The following is an 18,342-nucleotide window of genomic DNA, read 5'->3' on the forward strand; positions in this document are numbered from 1 at the left end:
GATATCCCTCCGGGAAGGACCCAGCCAAGTGGCAGCTCCTGTTAGGAAACCACCAAATCCACCATATTAAGTGGCCCTATAAGTCAGTGTAATGACAAGGGATAAACCAAGGCTAGGTAACCATCCACAGACAGCTGTTTCGGGGTGTTGCCCCTCATCAGTGTGGAGCAGGATTCTGGCTAGGTGGGAGCAATGCCTAGTAGAGCCATAAGAGAAACAGATTGCTGAACTCAGGGAGAACAGCCAAATGACAACACTGCCGGCTGCTAATGAAAGCGCTCAATGCAGTGAAGTCCTAGGTGCATTGCCCCCTGGGAAACATGAGTATGCAAAAGAGGAGTCCGTGGAGCCTTATTGAAGAGTCTCAAAACACAGGACTAGCCAGATATCCCTCCGGGAAGGACCCAGCCAAGTGGCAGCTCCTGTTAGGAAACCACCAAATCCACCATATTAAGTGGCCCTATAAGTCAGTGTAATGACAAGGGATAAACCAAGGCTAGGTAACCATCCACAGACAGCTGTTTCGGGGTGTTGCCCCTCATCAGTGTGGAGCAGGATTCTGGCTAGGTGGGAGCAATGCCTAGTAGAGCCATAAGAGAAACAGATTGCTGAACTCAGGGAGAACAGCCAAATGACAACACTGCCGGCTGCTAATGAAAGCGCTCAATGCAGTGAAGTCCTAGGTGCATTGCCCCCTGGGAAACATGAGTATGCAAAAGAGGAGTCCGTGGAGCCTTATTGAAGAGTCTCAAAACACAGGACTAGCCAGATATCCCTCCGGGAAGGACCCAGCCAAGTGGCAGCTCCTGTTAGGAAACCACCAAATCCACCATATTAAGTGGCCCTATAAGTCAGTGTAATGACAAGGGATAAACCAAGGCTAGGTAACCATCCACAGACAGCTGTTTCGGGGTGTTGCCCCTCATCAGTGTGGAGCAGGATTCTGGCTAGGTGGGAGCAATGCCTAGTAGAGCCATAAGAGAAACAGATTGCTGAACTCAGGGAGAACAGCCAAATGACAACACTGCCGGCTGCTAATGAAAGCGCTCAATGCAGTGAAGTCCTAGGTGCATTGCCCCCTGGGAAACATGAGTATGCAAAAGAGGAGTCCGTGGAGCCTTATTGAAGAGTCTCAAAACACAGGACTAGCCAGATATCCCTCCGGGAAGGACCCAGCCAAGTGGCAGCTCCTGTTAGGAAACCACCAAATCCACCATATTAAGTGGCCCTATAAGTCAGTGTAATGACAAGGGATAAACCAAGGCTAGGTAACCATCCACAGACAGCTGTTTCGGGGTGTTGCCCCTCATCAGTGTGGAGCAGGATTCTGGCTAGGTGGGAGCAATGCCTAGTAGAGCCATAAGAGAAACAGATTGCTGAACTCAGGGAGAACAGCCAAATGACAACACTGCCGGCTGCTAATGAAAGCGCTCAATGCAGTGAAGTCCTAGGTGCATTGCCCCCTGGGAAACATGAGTATGCAAAAGAGGAGTCCGTGGAGCCTTATTGAAGAGTCTCAAAACACAGGACTAGCCAGATATCCCTCCGGGAAGGACCCAGCCAAGTGGCAGCTCCTGTTAGGAAACCACCAAATCCACCATATTAAGTGGCCCTATAAGTCAGTGTAATGACAAGGGATAAACCAAGGCTAGGTAACCATCCACAGACAGCTGTTTCGGGGTGTTGCCCCTCATCAGTGTGGAGCAGGATTCTGGCTAGGTGGGAGCAATGCCTAGTAGAGCCATAAGAGAAACAGATTGCTGAACTCAGGGAGAACAGCCAAATGACAACACTGCCGGCTGCTAATGAAAGCGCTCAATGCAGTGAAGTCCTAGGTGCATTGCCCCCTGGGAAACATGAGTATGCAAAAGAGGAGTCCGTGGAGCCTTATTGAAGAGTCTCAAAACACAGGACTAGCCAGATATCCCTCCGGGAAGGACCCAGCCAAGTGGCAGCTCCTGTTAGGAAACCACCAAATCCACCATATTAAGTGGCCCTATAAGTCAGTGTAATGACAAGGGATAAACCAAGGCTAGGTAACCATCCACAGACAGCTGTTTCGGGGTGTTGCCCCTCATCAGTGTGGAGCAGGATTCTGGCTAGGTGGGAGCAATGCCTAGTAGAGCCATAAGAGAAACAGATTGCTGAACTCAGGGAGAACAGCCAAATGACAACACTGCCGGCTGCTAATGAAAGCGCTCAATGCAGTGAAGTCCTAGGTGCATTGCCCCCTGGGAAACATGAGTATGCAAAAGAGGAGTCCGTGGAGCCTTATTGAAGAGTCTCAAAACACAGGACTAGCCAGATATCCCTCCGGGAAGGACCCAGCCAAGTGGCAGCTCCTGTTAGGAAACCACCAAATCCACCATATTAAGTGGCCCTATAAGTCAGTGTAATGACAAGGGATAAACCAAGGCTAGGTAACCATCCACAGACAGCTGTTTCGGGGTGTTGCCCCTCATCAGTGTGGAGCAGGATTCTGGCTAGGTGGGAGCAATGCCTAGTAGAGCCATAAGAGAAACAGATTGCTGAACTCAGGGAGAACAGCCAAATGACAACACTGCCGGCTGCTAATGAAAGCGCTCAATGCAGTGAAGTCCTAGGTGCATTGCCCCCTGGGAAACATGAGTATGCAAAAGAGGAGTCCGTGGAGCCTTATTGAAGAGTCTCAAAACACAGGACTAGCCAGATATCCCTCCGGGAAGGACCCAGCCAAGTGGCAGCTCCTGTTAGGAAACCACCAAATCCACCATATTAAGTGGCCCTATAAGTCAGTGTAATGACAAGGGATAAACCAAGGCTAGGTAACCATCCACAGACAGCTGTTTCGGGGTGTTGCCCCTCATCAGTGTGGAGCAGGATTCTGGCTAGGTGGGAGCAATGCCTAGTAGAGCCATAAGAGAAACAGATTGCTGAACTCAGGGAGAACAGCCAAATGACAACACTGCCGGCTGCTAATGAAAGCGCTCAATGCAGTGAAGTCCTAGGTGCATTGCCCCCTGGGAAACATGAGTATGCAAAAGAGGAGTCCGTGGAGCCTTATTGAAGAGTCTCAAAACACAGGACTAGCCAGATATCCCTCCGGGAAGGACCCAGCCAAGTGGCAGCTCCTGTTAGGAAACCACCAAATCCACCATATTAAGTGGCCCTATAAGTCAGTGTAATAACAAGGGATAAACCAAGGCTAGGTAACCATCCACAGACAGCTGTTTCGGGGTGTTGCCCCTCATCAGTGTGGAGCAGGATTCTGGTACATTATTTAAAGCATAAGATTCCTCTAAGCTTTTACATGTATACCATATAACTACATGGCATTGTCCAGAATAAGGACTGAATTAAAACAGTAAAAGGAATATAAGTAGAGATGAGCGAACCGGGTTCGGGTTCGAGTCGATCCGAACCCGAACGTTCGGTATTTGATTAGCGGGGGCTGCTGAACTTGCTCTAAGCTAAAGGTTGTCTGGAAAACATGGATACAGCCAATGACTATATCCATGTTTTCCACATAGCCTTAAGGCTTTATTCAACTTCAGCGGCCACCGCTAATCAAATGCCGAAAGTTCGGGTTCGGATCCACTCGAGCATGCTCCAGGTTCGCTCATCTCTAAATATAACCAAAGGGGTGTTAAATATGTGAGATTCATGGGAAACTTGTAACAACATCAGCTGGCCACAAGATGGCAGAGCTGGACTTTACCTATACCAGACACCTTTCCTGGGGCCTAACAATGGCTGCCACTACTTACATACCCTCAGGATTACAATAGGACAGAATGACATAAACTAAATTATGATGGGACAGATGGAAAAAATAAAAGTTAAAGATGACAATCAAGAACTGAAGCAAAGAAAGCAAACTACAAAAACTGACCCTTCCCCCAGCATATCTCCTCAGTGTAACAATGGCCTATTGCATTGTGTAAAGCATGGCGGCGATTCTGCACCTGTATATAGCCCACCTGGAATTCCTGTACCTACTATTCTGGTTCCCATGTTCCAGATCCTGTCGTGGTGGTCCTGTGGTCCTGCATTCCTGTTCCTGCTGTCTGATCCTGCATTCCCAGGTGCTCCCCGGATCCCATATACCCATGTTGTACCTGCTCTCCGTTCCAGCACCAGGTACCTGCAGTGGCTGTCCTACACCTGTATTTCTGTTTCCTGCATTCGTCACCTGCATCTGTTGCATCCTTTGCCTATATATTGTACTGTCTGTTTGGCTACTCAGGAGGTATGGGTGAATCCTGGCTCAGTGTCTTCTAGTATCCAGCTTTTTCATGCCTAGTTCTGTTCTGTGTTGGAGGAGATTGACCGGACAATATCTACAGCCTCAGATTTGTGCCAGTTGTCCAAGGGGTCCCAGAAATTAGGGGACTATGTCACCCAGTTCCGTACCCTATGCACAGTTAGGAGTACTCTGGGAGGGTCTAGCTGACAGAATTAAAGGGGAACTCCAGATAAGGAAAACTTGTTTTCTATTAAAAGTACATTAAAAGTTATATATATGTGCCTATACAATGTATTACCATATCTGTGCGGTTCTGCCACACTGGTAGCTGATAGAAATCCAGGAAGTAAAGAAAACTGGAAAAAAACAACTCAATTCACCTTCTCTGACCAGCCAGAAGCAGGTGCAGCAACTTCACTGATTGTGCAAACCTCTGCAGTGAAATTAGGGCTGCGTTCACTCATGTTGGAATTTCATTGCAATACTGCAACGTATTCACAAAAATGATGCAGTAACACAATTAAATGATGCTAAACTGCAGAGAGGATCAGACACGGCATAAACAGTATATCCCGTGTAAGATAGTATCGGATAAAGCCCTTATTGTGGGAATCAACTTCACTGATAAAAGATGCTTGATCATAATATGTGCGTGGAAATGAAAAGAAAAAAAAAATTAAATTCTAAAAGTTCTTTACTTTATTCCAATATCAGCATTACAGGTAGAGAATACAGTGGTGTTACAGGTAGAGAATACAGTGCTGCAGGGTGTTACAGGTAGAGAATACAGCGTGCTGTGTGGTGTTACAGGTAGAGAATACAGCGTGCTGTGTGGTGTTACAGGTAGAGAATACAGCGTGCTGTGTGGTGTTACAGGTAGAGAATACAGTGCTGTGTGGTGTTACAGGTAGAGAATACAGCGTGCTGTGTGGTGTTACAGGTAGAGAATACAGTGCTGTGTGGTGTTACAGGTAGAGAATACAGCGTGCTGTGTGGTGTTACAGGTAGAGAATACAGCGTGCTGTGTGGTGTTACAGGTAGAGAATACAGTGCTGTGTGGTGTTACAGGTAGAGAATACAGTGCTGTGTGGTGTTACAGGTAGAGAATACAGCGTGCTGTGTGGTGTTACAGGTAGAGAATACAGTGTGCTGTGTGGTGTTACAGGTAGAGAATACAGTGCTGTGTGGTGTTACAGGTAGAGAATACAGCGTGCTGTGTGGTGTTACAGGTAGAGAATACAGTGCTGTGTGGTGTTACAGGTAGAGAATACAGCATGCTGTGTGATGTTACAGGTAGAGAATACAGTGCTGTGTGGTGTTACAGGTAGAGAATACAGGGTGTTGTGTGGTGTTACATGTAGAAAATACTGTGTGCTGTGTGGTGTTACAGGTAGAGAATACAGCGTGCTGTGTGGTGTTACAGGTAGAGAATACAGCGTGCTGTGTGGTGTTACAGGTAGAGAATACAGCGTGCTGTGTGGTGTTACAGGTAGAGAATACAGTGCTGTGTGGTGTTACAGGTAGAGAATACAGCGTGCTGTGTGGTGTTACAGGTAGAGAATACAGTGCTGTGTGGTGTTACAGGTAGAGAATACAGCGTGCTGTGTGGTGTTACAGGTAGAGAATACAGTGCTGTGTGGTGTTACAAGTAGAGAATACAGCGTGCTGTGTGGTGTTACAGGTAGAGAATACAGCGTGCTGTGTGGTGTTACAGGTAGAGAATACAGCGTGCTGTGTGGTGTTACAGGTAGAGAATACAGCGTGCTGTGTGGTGTTACAGGTAGAGAATACAGCGTGCTGTGTGGTGTTACAGGTAGAGAATACAGCGTGCTGTGTGGTGTTATAGGTAGAGAATACAGTGTGCTGTGTGGTGTTACAGGTAGAGAATAAAGCGTGCTGTGTGGTGTTACAGGTAGAGAATACAGTGCTGTGTGGTGTTACAAGTAGAGAATACAGTGTGCTGTGTGGTGTTACAGGGAGAGAATACAGTGTGCTGTGTGGTGTTACAGGTAGAGAATACAGTGTGCTGTGTGGTGTTACAGGTAGAGAATACAGTGTGCTGTGTGGTGTTACAGGTAGAGAATACAGCGTGCTGTGTGGTGTTACAGGTAGAGAATACAGCGTGCTGTGTGGTGTTACAGGTAGAGAATACAGCGTGCTGTGTGGTGTTACAGGGAGAGAATACAGCGTGCTGTGTGGTGTTACAGGTAGAGAATACAGTGTGCTGTGTGGTGTTACAGGTAGAGAATACAGCGTGCTGTGTGGTGTTACAGGTAGAGAATACAGCGTGCTGTGTGGTGTTACAGGTAGAGAATACAGTGCTGTGTGGTGTTACAGGGAGAGAATACAGCGTGCTGTGTGGTGTTACAGGTAGAGAATACAGTGTGCTGTGTGGTGTTACAGGTAGAGAATACAGCGTGCTGTGTGGTGTTACAGGGAGAGAATACAGTGTGCTGTGTGGTGTTACAGGTAGAGAATACAGCGTGCTGTGTGGTGTTACAGGGAGAGAATACAGCGTGCTCTGTGGTGTTACAGGAAGAGAATACAGCGTGCTGTGTGGTGTTACAGGAAGAGAATACAGCGTGCTGTGTGGTGTTACAGGAAGAGAATACAGCGTGCTGTGTGGTGTTACAGGTAGAGAATACAGTGCTGTGTGGTGTTACAGGTAGAGAATACAGCGTGCTGTGTGGTGTTACAGGTAGAGAATACAGCGTGCTGTGTGGTGTTACAGGTAGAGAATACAGCGTGCTGTGTGGTGTTACAGGTAGAGAAAACAGTGCTGTGTGGGTGGGAACACAATGAAATGATAAAGTACTGCAAATAATTCAGTAACTGCAATGTGTGAACACAGCCTAGATGTTCTGCAACAGATTTGGGTGGGGAATGGGCAGGGTAGAGGACTGAGGGAACAGCTGAGGGAAAGCATTGCTTTCCGAAACCTGTAGTACTATGTACAACTGCTCAACCAGGAAGTACAACCACATAATACAGAACAAAAAGCCCTAAAACAAATGGATTTTTGGTTGTTTCAAAACTGGGATAGATAGTAAGTAATGCTATTTGCTTCTGCAGAAGTTTCCTTTTTTTAACCTCTACCAGGAGTTCCCCTTTAAGGATGAGGTGGAAGGTTATGGAACACCCACCACCCTGAATGACCTGGTTTCTCTGGCGACCCGGATTGACAAGAGATTTCAGGAACATTCTAAGAATGTGGCCTGTTTTAGAAGACTGGCTTGTCTAGAACCAAGATTTCAGAGGCTGAACCTTCCACCTGTGGTTTCTTTTGTTGAGGAACCTATGTAGCTAGGCTGTTCCAAAATTTCCCACCTTACCACTGGTTCGGGGGGGGGGGGGGGGTCTGTCTTCCACTTCCACCCCAGTATGCCTGCTTCACTGACGTCTTCAGCAATAAGGAAGCTGAAGTTCTGCCCCCACACAGGCAATATGACTGTTCGATCAAGCTACTCCCTGGAACAAGAACTCCTTGCGGTCGGGTCTACCCTCTCTCTCTCCCGAAGATGCTGGCCATGAAGACTTAAGTCTTTGTTACCTGAACCTTGGCTTTGTAGACCGTTTGTTGCCGACCGTGTTTGCTGACATTGCCTTGATTGTATTTTGTCCGTCCTGTCCTTGTCTTGTGTTTTTGCACCTAGCCAGTGTAGCTGCAGTCTTCAGGTTGGGGCGGCCTGTTAAAGGGCTTATCCAGTGCTACAAAAACATGGCCACTTTTCCCCCTCTTGTTCCCAGTTCAGGTGTGGTTCGCAATTAAAGGGGTTATCCAGCGCTACAAAAACATGGCCACTTTCCCCCTACTGTTGTCTCCAGTTTGGGTGTGGTTTTGAAGCTCAGGTCCATTGAAGTAAATGGAGCTTAATTGCAAACCGCACCTGAACTGGAGACAACAGTAGGGGGAAAAGTGGCCATGTTTTTGGAGCACTGGATAACCCCTTTAAGCTCCAATTACTTCAATGGAACTGAGTTTGAAACCCCACCCAATCTGGAGACAAGAGAGGGGGAAACAGGTCCATGTTTTTGTAGCGCTGGATAACCCCTTTAAGGAGTCGAGTTCCACAAAAGGAAGGGACAGTTGGAGGTTGCAGCATTAGGCCCCGTTCCCACTGAGCAAAGCTAGCGGAATTCCGCGACGGAATTGTCCGCCGCGGAATGCCGTTAGCCTCCCGCTCATAATGGGAGTCTATGGGAGGCGCGCGCTGCTGCTCTGTACGCGCTGAAGAATGAACATGTTCATTCTTCAGCGCGGACAGGGCAGGAGCGCGCGCCTCCCATAGAGTCCCATTATGAGCGGGAGGCTAACGGCATTCCGCGGCGGACAATTCCGTCGCGGAATTCCGCTACCTTTGCTCAGTGGGAACGGAGCCTTAGGGTCTCTTGCTGTCTTTGCGTCTGTGTGCCACTGACCAGTCACCACACCTTCACACCACTTTCAGCTAAGAGACAAGGTTTGGCTCTCTTCGTGGAACAAGAAGTTACTTCAGAGGATCAAACCAATTACCAACAAGTTGAAGCTACCATCCACCTAATTCTTTTCATGTATTGCTCCTCAAACTGCTAATCCATAACAGGTTCTCCAAGTGACCTTCTGATGTTTCAGTATCTGTTTTTCCTGATGAGGATTTGAGGTCAATGACATCTTGGACTGCAAGGTGGTCAGAGGCAAGCAATTCTTCCTTGTGGACTGGAAACATTTTGGTCCGGAGGAGAGGTTGTGGAATTGTGAGGACATCATTCATGCTCCTGTTTTGATAGAGTAGTGTAAAGGGGGAGGACCGTAACGAGGTCCCGGACGTTGTCCCTTCACTCACTGCAGTGGTGGCCAATGTCCTTACTCTCATCTATCAGGCATGGTGGCCAGCACTTCTACACACTGCCGCCATGCCTACCTGCTGAGCGGTGTGTTTCTGTAGTGCAGTACCAGATTTTGCGCGCACCGTTTGCAGATTTAAAGGCACAGTGTTTTAATTATTACCCATTTCTTTGCTATTGCATAAAGTATATTGGTGATTCCACACCTGTATATACCCAACTAGGAGTTCCTGTAGCCACTGTCCTGGTTCCTATGTTTCTGATCCCGTTGTGATGTCACCGATTACCTGTGGTCCTGCATTCCTGGGTGGTCCCCGGATCCCGTATACCCATGTTGTACCTGCTCTCCATTCCAGCATCAGGTACCTGCAGTATCTGTCCTACACCTGTATCTCTGTATTCTGCATTCGTCACCTACATCTGGTGCATCCTTTGCCTATATATTTGCTGTACTGTCTGTTTAGCAACTCGGGTGGCTAGCATCTCTTGCCATTTGGTCTGTCTGGACCAGCGGTCCCATCTCATCCCAAGTGGTAGCGACCTGGCTTATCTTCTGAGAAAGTCTCTCGCGAGGAATGGAGGTTACACTCAAGGCCCTCTTCCACGGAACGATTATCGGCTGTATTCAGTCGATAATCATCTAGTGGGATAGAAGGCAACGATCAGCCGACATAGTTCATGTCGGCTCATTGTTGTGCGACGCCCGGGCCCTAGGGGCCACTCCGCTGATAGGTGTTGTTACTGGCAGGAACCGGGGCAGCTGCTGAGCAGAGGATTGTCAAGGTTTTGGCACGAGGGCAGCACAGCTGAGAACCGGGCTCCTGACCATGCGGGAATACTGGGCATGCCATTCTTCGTTGTCCTTAGTCAGGGCACCAATTATCACACCAATGCCAAGGCTCAGAAACAACGGTAGTTGTATATTTATTGTAACGGTGGTAACTAGTAGCAACAGTCTCTCCTCATGCAACCGGGTATAAGGCAGACTTGGATAAAGCAGAGTAATGGGTGATGCTGCAATAGGCTGTGAGAGTAGCGTGCTGGATGATGGGAGTAGTAGTGATACTGAGGATGAGATGCTGGGCGGAATGGAACTGAGATGAATACTTGCTGTTGATGATTAGAGAAGATGATGAGAGGAATGACTGAAGAACGGCACACAGATCTTGAGAATAGATGAGAATCTGGAGGACTTGAGAGTAGAACACAGCCAGGAACACTTCTGGTAATGCTGCAGCAGATACCGCAGGGCTGCGGCCTTGTGACACAGGAGCAGCAGCAACACACAACCTATCCCCCCTGTGGTAGGAGATAGACTAAGGTAGAACAGGAAGTCACATGGTATTCCCCAGCCAAAGCTCGATAGCCATTGGAGTTACCATGGAAGCAGGGGCAGTCACGTGACATCCAGCCATTGCATCATCACACCATTAGGCATATACAGTGAAATATACATGAGAAGTACTATACTTGAACACTGGGGGGCGACATAATACCCTTAGGCACTGATAACTGAATATGCATACAAGAAATGAATGAAATAGCAGACCTGAACACTGAAAGGGGTGACACAATACACACAGTTTGTAGTGGACCATAGCTTTCCACAACAGGACTAGTTATAATAAAAGTGTGAGGATAGAACAGCAGACCAAAGGGCCTGTTCTGGGACACTGCAGTTGCGTCGTTTGTCTTTCAAACATGTTGAAAAACAAACCACTGTGATAGCAGCGATCTGCTGCAGTTGCTCTGTGGAATAGGAGGCAGCAGACCGCCACTATCCTCTATGGGCTGCCCGGACGATCTATCATTCATCCGGCAGCTCCCTGCAGCCCCTCCCGCTCGCTGCCTCCGCATGTAGTAGCGGTGGCAGTGAGCGGGGAACGAGGAGCAACGATTGCTGATAGTGCTCGTTTGCTCCTCACTGTCGGCCCGTGGAATAGGGGCTTTAGACAACACACTTAGGGAAGGTCAGGCATGTGACACAGTGCGCTCATGTTTGCTGATCCTGACATTCATATGCATCCTAGAACACTTAACATAACATCAGACACCACTGACCCTCACTGTCCCTGATATCATCCCTACTGAAAACTCTGATCTGCAAAAATGACCCGAACACAAACAAGACAAGGGCCCAGATTTATCAAAGGGTGCAAACTTAGACTAGACAGAATCCATCAGATTTATCACAGTATTTCACGTTTGATTAATGATGCCTCATTAGTCTACATTTACACTTTCCAGTCAATGTTTAGACCATCTATTTCTTTATGCTAAAACTTCAAGTCAGTGGCCAGGTTCTTCTTTGTAGTTCTGGGCTGATTCCTGACCTTATTCAGAATCATCCTTACCCCACGAGATGAGATCTTGCAAGTAGCCCCAGACCAAGAAGATTGACCGTCAAGTTCCATTTTCTAATAATTGCGCCAACAGTTGTTACCTGCTCACTAAGCTGCCTGCCTATTGTCCTGTAGCCCATCCCAGCCTTGTGCAGATCTACACTTTTGTCCCGGGTGTCCTTAGAGAGCTCTTTGGCTTGGCCATGGTGGAGAGGGTAAAGTGGGATTGATTAGGTGTGTGGACAGGTGTTTTTGTTAATAATTTTTATTAATATTAATTTATTTAATTCAGGTAATGAGTGCTGAGTAGGAGGAGCTTCTTAAAGAAAAAACTAACAGGTCTGTGAGAGCCAGAATTCTGGCTGGTTGGTGGTTGAGACTTCCGTGACCAAGTGAACGCAAAACGTGCGTTGGAGGCTACATCACACAGTAGACAGCAGGTAATATCTTCATTCTGACTCCCTGGTACATCGGCACTGCGGTGGGTTACGGTGTGTGCACTATGCTATAGTTGACCACATTGAGAGTAGTGCAATAACATACTGGTCGGCACTTTGTCTAAGGTCCGTTGGGGTTTGTGCAATTAGTTACGGTCACCATTATGGATATTTGATTGTACAACAATACAGCCACTACTTGTATTGTTTACATGTGTGATGCTTTCCCTAATTCCCTCTAATACATTGTCATGTTGTTGTTAGTGTCCTGTGTGTATGATGAATTTTAACTCCTGTCTGTGGTTTTAAATTGTATAGTAATTTCATTTTATGATGAAATAATAAAGCATTGGTTTATAGGATTGGTGTTGTTGCCTGTGTGACGGGGCGATTATCAGAGAACACACGGGGATGGAGCAACTTATAAGAAGGAAGAAAATTTATTGAATCCAACTGTATATAGCAGGTAATCCGACGCCAATAGAGTCCATCCATACGGATTCAGCAAGAGTCCACAGAGTCTATCAGTCCTCAGGTCCCAATGGAGTTCTTCCTCTCAATCCCACAGGGGTGCTGTGCTCCCCTCCCCTCCCCTTTCTCTTAGATTCTTATAGGTCGTCTTCCTCACTGGACCCGCAAGATCTGGCCGCAGCTGCAGCTCCTGACTCCTTCACATCACAGTCAACTGACCCCTGTGTTCTGGGTTCTTTCTCTTCTGGTCAGTATGTTGGGGGTGGGGTACATAACCTACAGCCCCCTGCTTCACACCTAGTGTCCTCTATAGAGTCCATGCTGCCCCCTTCCTTCTCCTACAGACTTCTTGTCTCAGGTTAGGAGTCCTCCGCCAGGCACAGTCACAAGTTGATCAAATCCTTGTTTCATGCAAGAAAACTATTTTAAAAAGCATCAAATGTAATTTTCTGGATTTTTTTTTATAGACTACTATAGTATTTGTATAGTATATGTACATTTACATTATAACTATATACATCAGTGTTTGTCTGTAATCTAAACAAGGAGCTGTAATTATTCGTTTACACAGAAGGATTATCGTTCGAATTTTCGCGATCCCGGCCGGAGTGTATACTATGTGTATGTATACACTAAACGGCCACTTTATTAGGTACACCATGCTAGTAACGGGTTGGACCCCCTTTTGCCTTCAGAACTGCCTCAATTCTTGGTGGCATAGATACAACAAGGTGCTGGATGCTTCCTCAGAGATTTTGGACCATAGTGACATGATGGCATCACACAGTTGCCGCAGATTTGTCGGCTGCACATCCATGATGCCAATCTCCCGTTCCACCACATCCCAAAGATGCTCTATTGGATTGAGATCTGGTGACTGTGGAGGCCATTGGAGTACAGTGACCTCATTGTCATGTTCAAGCAGAAAGCGAGACTCATCAGACCAGGCAACGTTTTTCCAATCTTCTACTGTCCAATTTCGATGAGCTTGTGCAAATTGTAGCCTCAGTTTCCTGTTCTTAGCTGAGCGGAGTGGCACCCGTTGTGGTCTTCTGCGGCTGTAGCCCATCTGCCTCAAAGTTGGCCGTACTGTGCGTTCAGAGATGCTCTTCTGCCTACCTTGGCTGTAACGGTTGGCTATTTGAGTCACTGTTGCCTTTCTATCAGCTGGAACCATTCTGCCCATTTACCTCTGACCTCTGGCATCAACAAGGCATTTCCGCCCACAGAACTGCCGCTCACTGGATGTTTTTTCTTTTTCGGACCGTTCTCTGTAAACCCTAGAGATGGTTGTGCGTGAAAATCCCAGTAGATCAGCAGTTTCTGGAATACTCAGACCAGCCCTTCTGGCACCAACAACCATGCCACGTTCAAAGGCCTCAAATTACCTTTCTTCCCCATACTGATGCTCGGTTTGAACTGCAGGAGATTGTCTTGACCATGTCTACATGCCTAAATGCACTGAGTTGCCGCCATGTGATTGGCTGATTAGAAATTAAGTGGTAACGTGCAGTTGGACAGGTGTACCTAATAAAGTGGCCGGTGAGTGTATATGTGTATACACTGCAGCCCAGTGATCTGCCCTGTCCTCTGTATAAATAAATCCTTCCCCAATCCAGTAAACAGCAGGTGTAGTTACTTATACATTAGTTGCGGTGGAAGCTGATACCATTGTGTGGAGGTGGTGAAGGTGTCATGCTGCAGGGAGAAGCTACGAGCTCCGCATTGTGAGACATTGGGTCATTTCTGAGTGGATGAGAAATCTTGTTGTGTTTTTGAACGTTCGGTTGAGTTCCCGTCCCATTCTGTGTTGTGCCTATGTGTATTATGTCTTCTACCAGTTATTTATTACATGTGCATCGCCTGAGATCGGCCGTATTTATATGCGTATTAAGCTCGGACTAAGCGGCCTGGAGTGCCAGTCATGTAGCTGAGAATGTATTGCACAAGCGGATGTCACCATTATGCAACAAGTGCCATAATAACACTGCAGGAGAATTGCATTGTAGTAGATATCATTAACTCAAGAGAAAGTTGTTATTTCCAGCCGGAGCACATGGCGGAGCCGCGTACAGAGACGCACAAGGCCCTAGCGGATGTTTATCATGCAGCGACCCCTCTGTATCATATTATAGAGATAGTAGAGGGAGAGTTCCTCCATAATACAGCTCTACATGATTTATACGGATCCACATAGTTCTATGAATATACAGTGGGACCCTATGAACTTCTATGGGTGCGGTATACAGCTCAGTATAATTCGGTTGTATGAATCTAATGTTAAAGCACCTCAGTATCCACCATAGCGGTCAGATAGGGGCCTCACGGCGTCTTACCCCGAGTCTCCATTATATTACCGCTTATATGGGCCCCACATATATATATATATATATATATATATATATATATATATATATATATATATATATATATATATATAGCCCCGTGTCCTATACGTCATTGTGTGCCTGAGCCCCTGCTGTATTGACCCGTGAGCCCCCGTACAGGCCGGTAATGAGTCAGTGCAGATCGCTGTATAATGTATGAGCTGCCTCTTGTTCTCCGCGCTGCAGTTCCGCCGTTGACCGCCAGGGGGCAGCAGAGCAGAGGGCTGACATGTGAGGAGTAGAAATCAGGACGCTTCTGCCTTTATTCCATGACCCAATTTCGCAGCAGCCGCCCCCACAGCCTAGCGTCTCTATAATTACAAGTATCGCAGGTGCCGCAGCCGAGCGGGTCCCCGCGTTACGCACAGAAGACGCGACCTATGTGTCCGGCGCCCTATAGCAGGGGTTATATATATATATATATATATATATATATATATATATATATATATATATATATATATATATATATCTACATAACAATAACGCAGCCTCCAGTCCCGGGCGCCGCGGCTTTGCGTCCCGTACACACAAGCACAGCTGTCACCGCGCGTTTCGTGACTTTAACGCAAAGCGTTTTACTCCGGCACTCATCGGGTTAACAAATCACCAATGGGCTAAAAATAGCGAAGAGACTTCAGAATGTCACAGAACGGGGCGGAGCCGCCGGCCTCACGTGGTCTCCCAAAATGTAATAACATAAGAAGCACGCACTTCCCTATTCCACCAGACCCGAGCAATCGAGCGCGCAGCCGTGAACGTTTAACAATAAAAGCAGTGGGGCGGCTGCTCTGCGCTCGGCTACTTCTGCCTTGAGAGACTGCTCTCCGCGAGCTGGAGGTTCCATGTTTCTTTTTTTTTTTTCTTTCTCAGTAAACTCTCCCTGAGGAGGGACGGGGGCCGAGAGGGGTCAGAAAGGTGCGCGGGAGCCGTGCGCGCACAACTGACAGAAGTGAAAGAGAGCGCCGGCAGCCGGAGCGGGAAGCGGCTCATGTGGGGAGCCCCCCCCTCCCTCAGTGTGACAGGAGTCCCTGCCCCGCGTGGAGTGACGAGGACCCCAGCACTTTCCTGCACAGGACTCGGCACTCCCCCAACTCACTTTGACAGGTGTCTCCCGCCCCGCACTTTGCTGCCCTGTAGCTGGCGGCAGTCACTGACAGCACCGGAGTTCCTTCCCCGCCTCCTCCTCGTCTCTCTGCCGGGACCGGACGGACTTTGTTTCGGAGTTGCGCCGTGTGTTCAGGTAAGACGCGTCTGCGGCTCCGCTCGGTGTGTACGGCGCTGTGCGGGGGATCCCGCGGCCATTAACGAGCCCTCGCCTCCCGCGCAGCATGCCGGCTTACTCATCTCTGCATCAGTGTGTGCGGGAGGGAAGGGAGGAATCACCAATATAGAGAATGAGTCACCAGGTGCCGCGCACACTGCCTGTTCACACCGTGCGGATCACACAGCAACACGGTATGTACGACGGCTGCCTGTGTATAGATATGTGTGTGTGTAGTGTATGTCCTGTGTATTTGTGTTGTGTGTTCCCTGTGTATGTATGAATATATGTATGTCATGTGTGGTGTGTGTTTGTGTAGTGTATGTATGGACGTGGTGTGTGTGTGTATATATATATATATAATATGTGTGCTGTGTGTAATGTATGTCATGTCTGGTGTGTGTATGTATATATGTATTTTGTGTGTGGTGTGTGTCTTTTGTAATGTTTGTAGTGTATATATGTGTGCTGTGTGTGTATGTGTATATATATATATATATATATATATATATATATACACACACACTACACAGATATACAGGTACACATATACACTACACACACACTACATATATATACATACACAAGGAACACACACACACTACACAAATACCAGACATGACATACACACATTATATATATATATGTGTGTGTATGTCATGTCTGGTATTTGTGTAGTGTGTGTGTGTGTGTGTGTTCCCTGTGTATGTATATATATGTAGTGTGTGTGTGTAGTGTATATGTGTACCTGTATATCTGTGTAGTGTGTGTGTGTGTGTGTGTGTATATATGTGGTGTGTGTACCTGTATATCTGTGTAGTGTGTGTGTGTATATATGTGGTGTGTGTACCTGTGTATGTATGTCCTGTGTGTGTTCCCCATGATGTTTGTATACAGAGGAGGGGGGGGGGGGGCTGGGGTGCTGCCTGATGGACGCTCCTCATATACATAATGATACTGGTGTCCAATGATGACTTCATCTCCTCCAAGACTTCCCCCTGTGACTTCCATTAGAATTAGCTGGAGGCAGGAGAGCGGCTCTGGGGGTTGGGGGCTGCCCCCCTGGGTTACACAGTCCGGGGTCTCTGATGCCTGTGGGCTGAGTGATCTCATAGGGTGAGTAATGCTGGGGCTATGGCTGCTGTGTATATAGGGGGTGTCGGCTATTACTCCCTGCTATCAGCCAGTTCAGGCCCAAGAGAGGCTGTTCCTTCAATAAATTAGTGACAACCCTCCCCAAAACAACTACAACTTCCATCATGTCCTGGCTCTGGTTGGAGTCATAGTAGGGGAACACTGTTTTAGAGAGTTGTTTCATCCAGAGTCTTCAGTCATGATGGGAGTTGTAGTATTGTCAGAGCTGGAAAACAGCATGTGTTATATACAACTAAAGGTTGTCAGAACATGATGGGAGTTGTAGTTGTTCAAATATTAGGAACTTTATTTTTTACTTTTGTTTGTAGAATGTACTGAAATCATGTATCTCCTCAGGCTGTCAGGGTACGATGGGGGTTGTAGTTATGCAGCAATTGATTTATCACTAGTTTAGACTTTAGATTGTGGTTTGTACTGCCATGTAGTCCAAATGCTGCCAAGATAGGATGGGAGTTGTAGTTTTCCCACAGTTGGGAAGCAGTGATGACGTTATATGGTTGTAAGTAATGAAAACATGCGGCATCTCAGTCCTGTCAGTCACATGCTGTCAGGGCATGATGGGAGTCGTCTCTTTGCAGCCGCTGGAGAGCCACGGGTTGGGTTACTCTGGTGTACACTTATCTTTACCAACATGCGACTGTCCAGTTGTTGCCAAACTTCAGCATCTACCAGGTCCCGATAGCCTTGAGCTGTCAGGGCATGATGGGAGTTGTAGTTTTGCAACTACAAGAACTGCTTTAGACTTCTGTGCTGTTTACTGAAACCACGTAGCCCATCAGTGATTCCTCTCAGCCTGTCAGAACCGGATGGGGGTTGTAGTTTTGCTACTGTTAGGGAACACCGGGAAAGACTTTTTATCAGGGATGGGGAACCTTCGGCCCTCCAGCCGTTACAAAACTACAATTCCCATCATGCCTGGGCAGTCGAAGCTTTAGCTTTGGCTGGCCAAGCATGATGGGAATTGTAGTTTTGCAACAGCTGGATGCCTGAAGGTTCCTGACTCTGGCTTTACATCGTGGCATGTAATGAAACCATGTTAACCCCTCAGTGCCGGAGCATGATGAGAGTTGTAGTTCTCCAACAGTTGGAGAGCAACAGGTTTAAAAGGATTGGGTACCAGTGGTGTCAAACTCGGGCCATTATACTTGGACGGCCAAAGCTAAAGGCATTATGGGAATTGAGGTTTGATCTACTAAGTGTCAAAAAAAAAGTGTATGGGGGGGTGGGGTGGGAGAGC

The 18,342-nt window shown here is 47.4% G+C and overlaps 1 protein-coding gene across 4 annotated transcripts in view; it reads left to right on the forward strand.

Annotated features, from left to right (window-relative positions):
* The first annotated feature begins 15,443 nt into the window (after positions 1 to 15,443).
* TAOK3 (TAO kinase 3) overlaps positions 15,444 to 18,342 on the forward strand; it is a 165,208-nt gene continuing 162,309 nt past the window's right edge. The window contains exon 1 of one of the 4 annotated variants that reach the window (XM_069960735.1): positions 15,444 to 15,929. The gene's annotated coding sequence lies outside the window, so the exon portion shown is untranslated. Of the gene's footprint in view, positions 15,930 to 16,123; positions 16,145 to 18,342 lie in introns of those variants that run through there. The other 3 variants (XM_069960731.1, XM_069960733.1, XM_069960732.1) reach the window with 3 other exon arrangements.

This window comes from Dendropsophus ebraccatus, chromosome 3 (assembly GCF_027789765.1).
Source record: "Dendropsophus ebraccatus isolate aDenEbr1 chromosome 3, aDenEbr1.pat, whole genome shotgun sequence".
In the NCBI taxonomy this organism is placed as follows: Eukaryota; Metazoa; Chordata; class Amphibia; order Anura; family Hylidae; genus Dendropsophus; species Dendropsophus ebraccatus.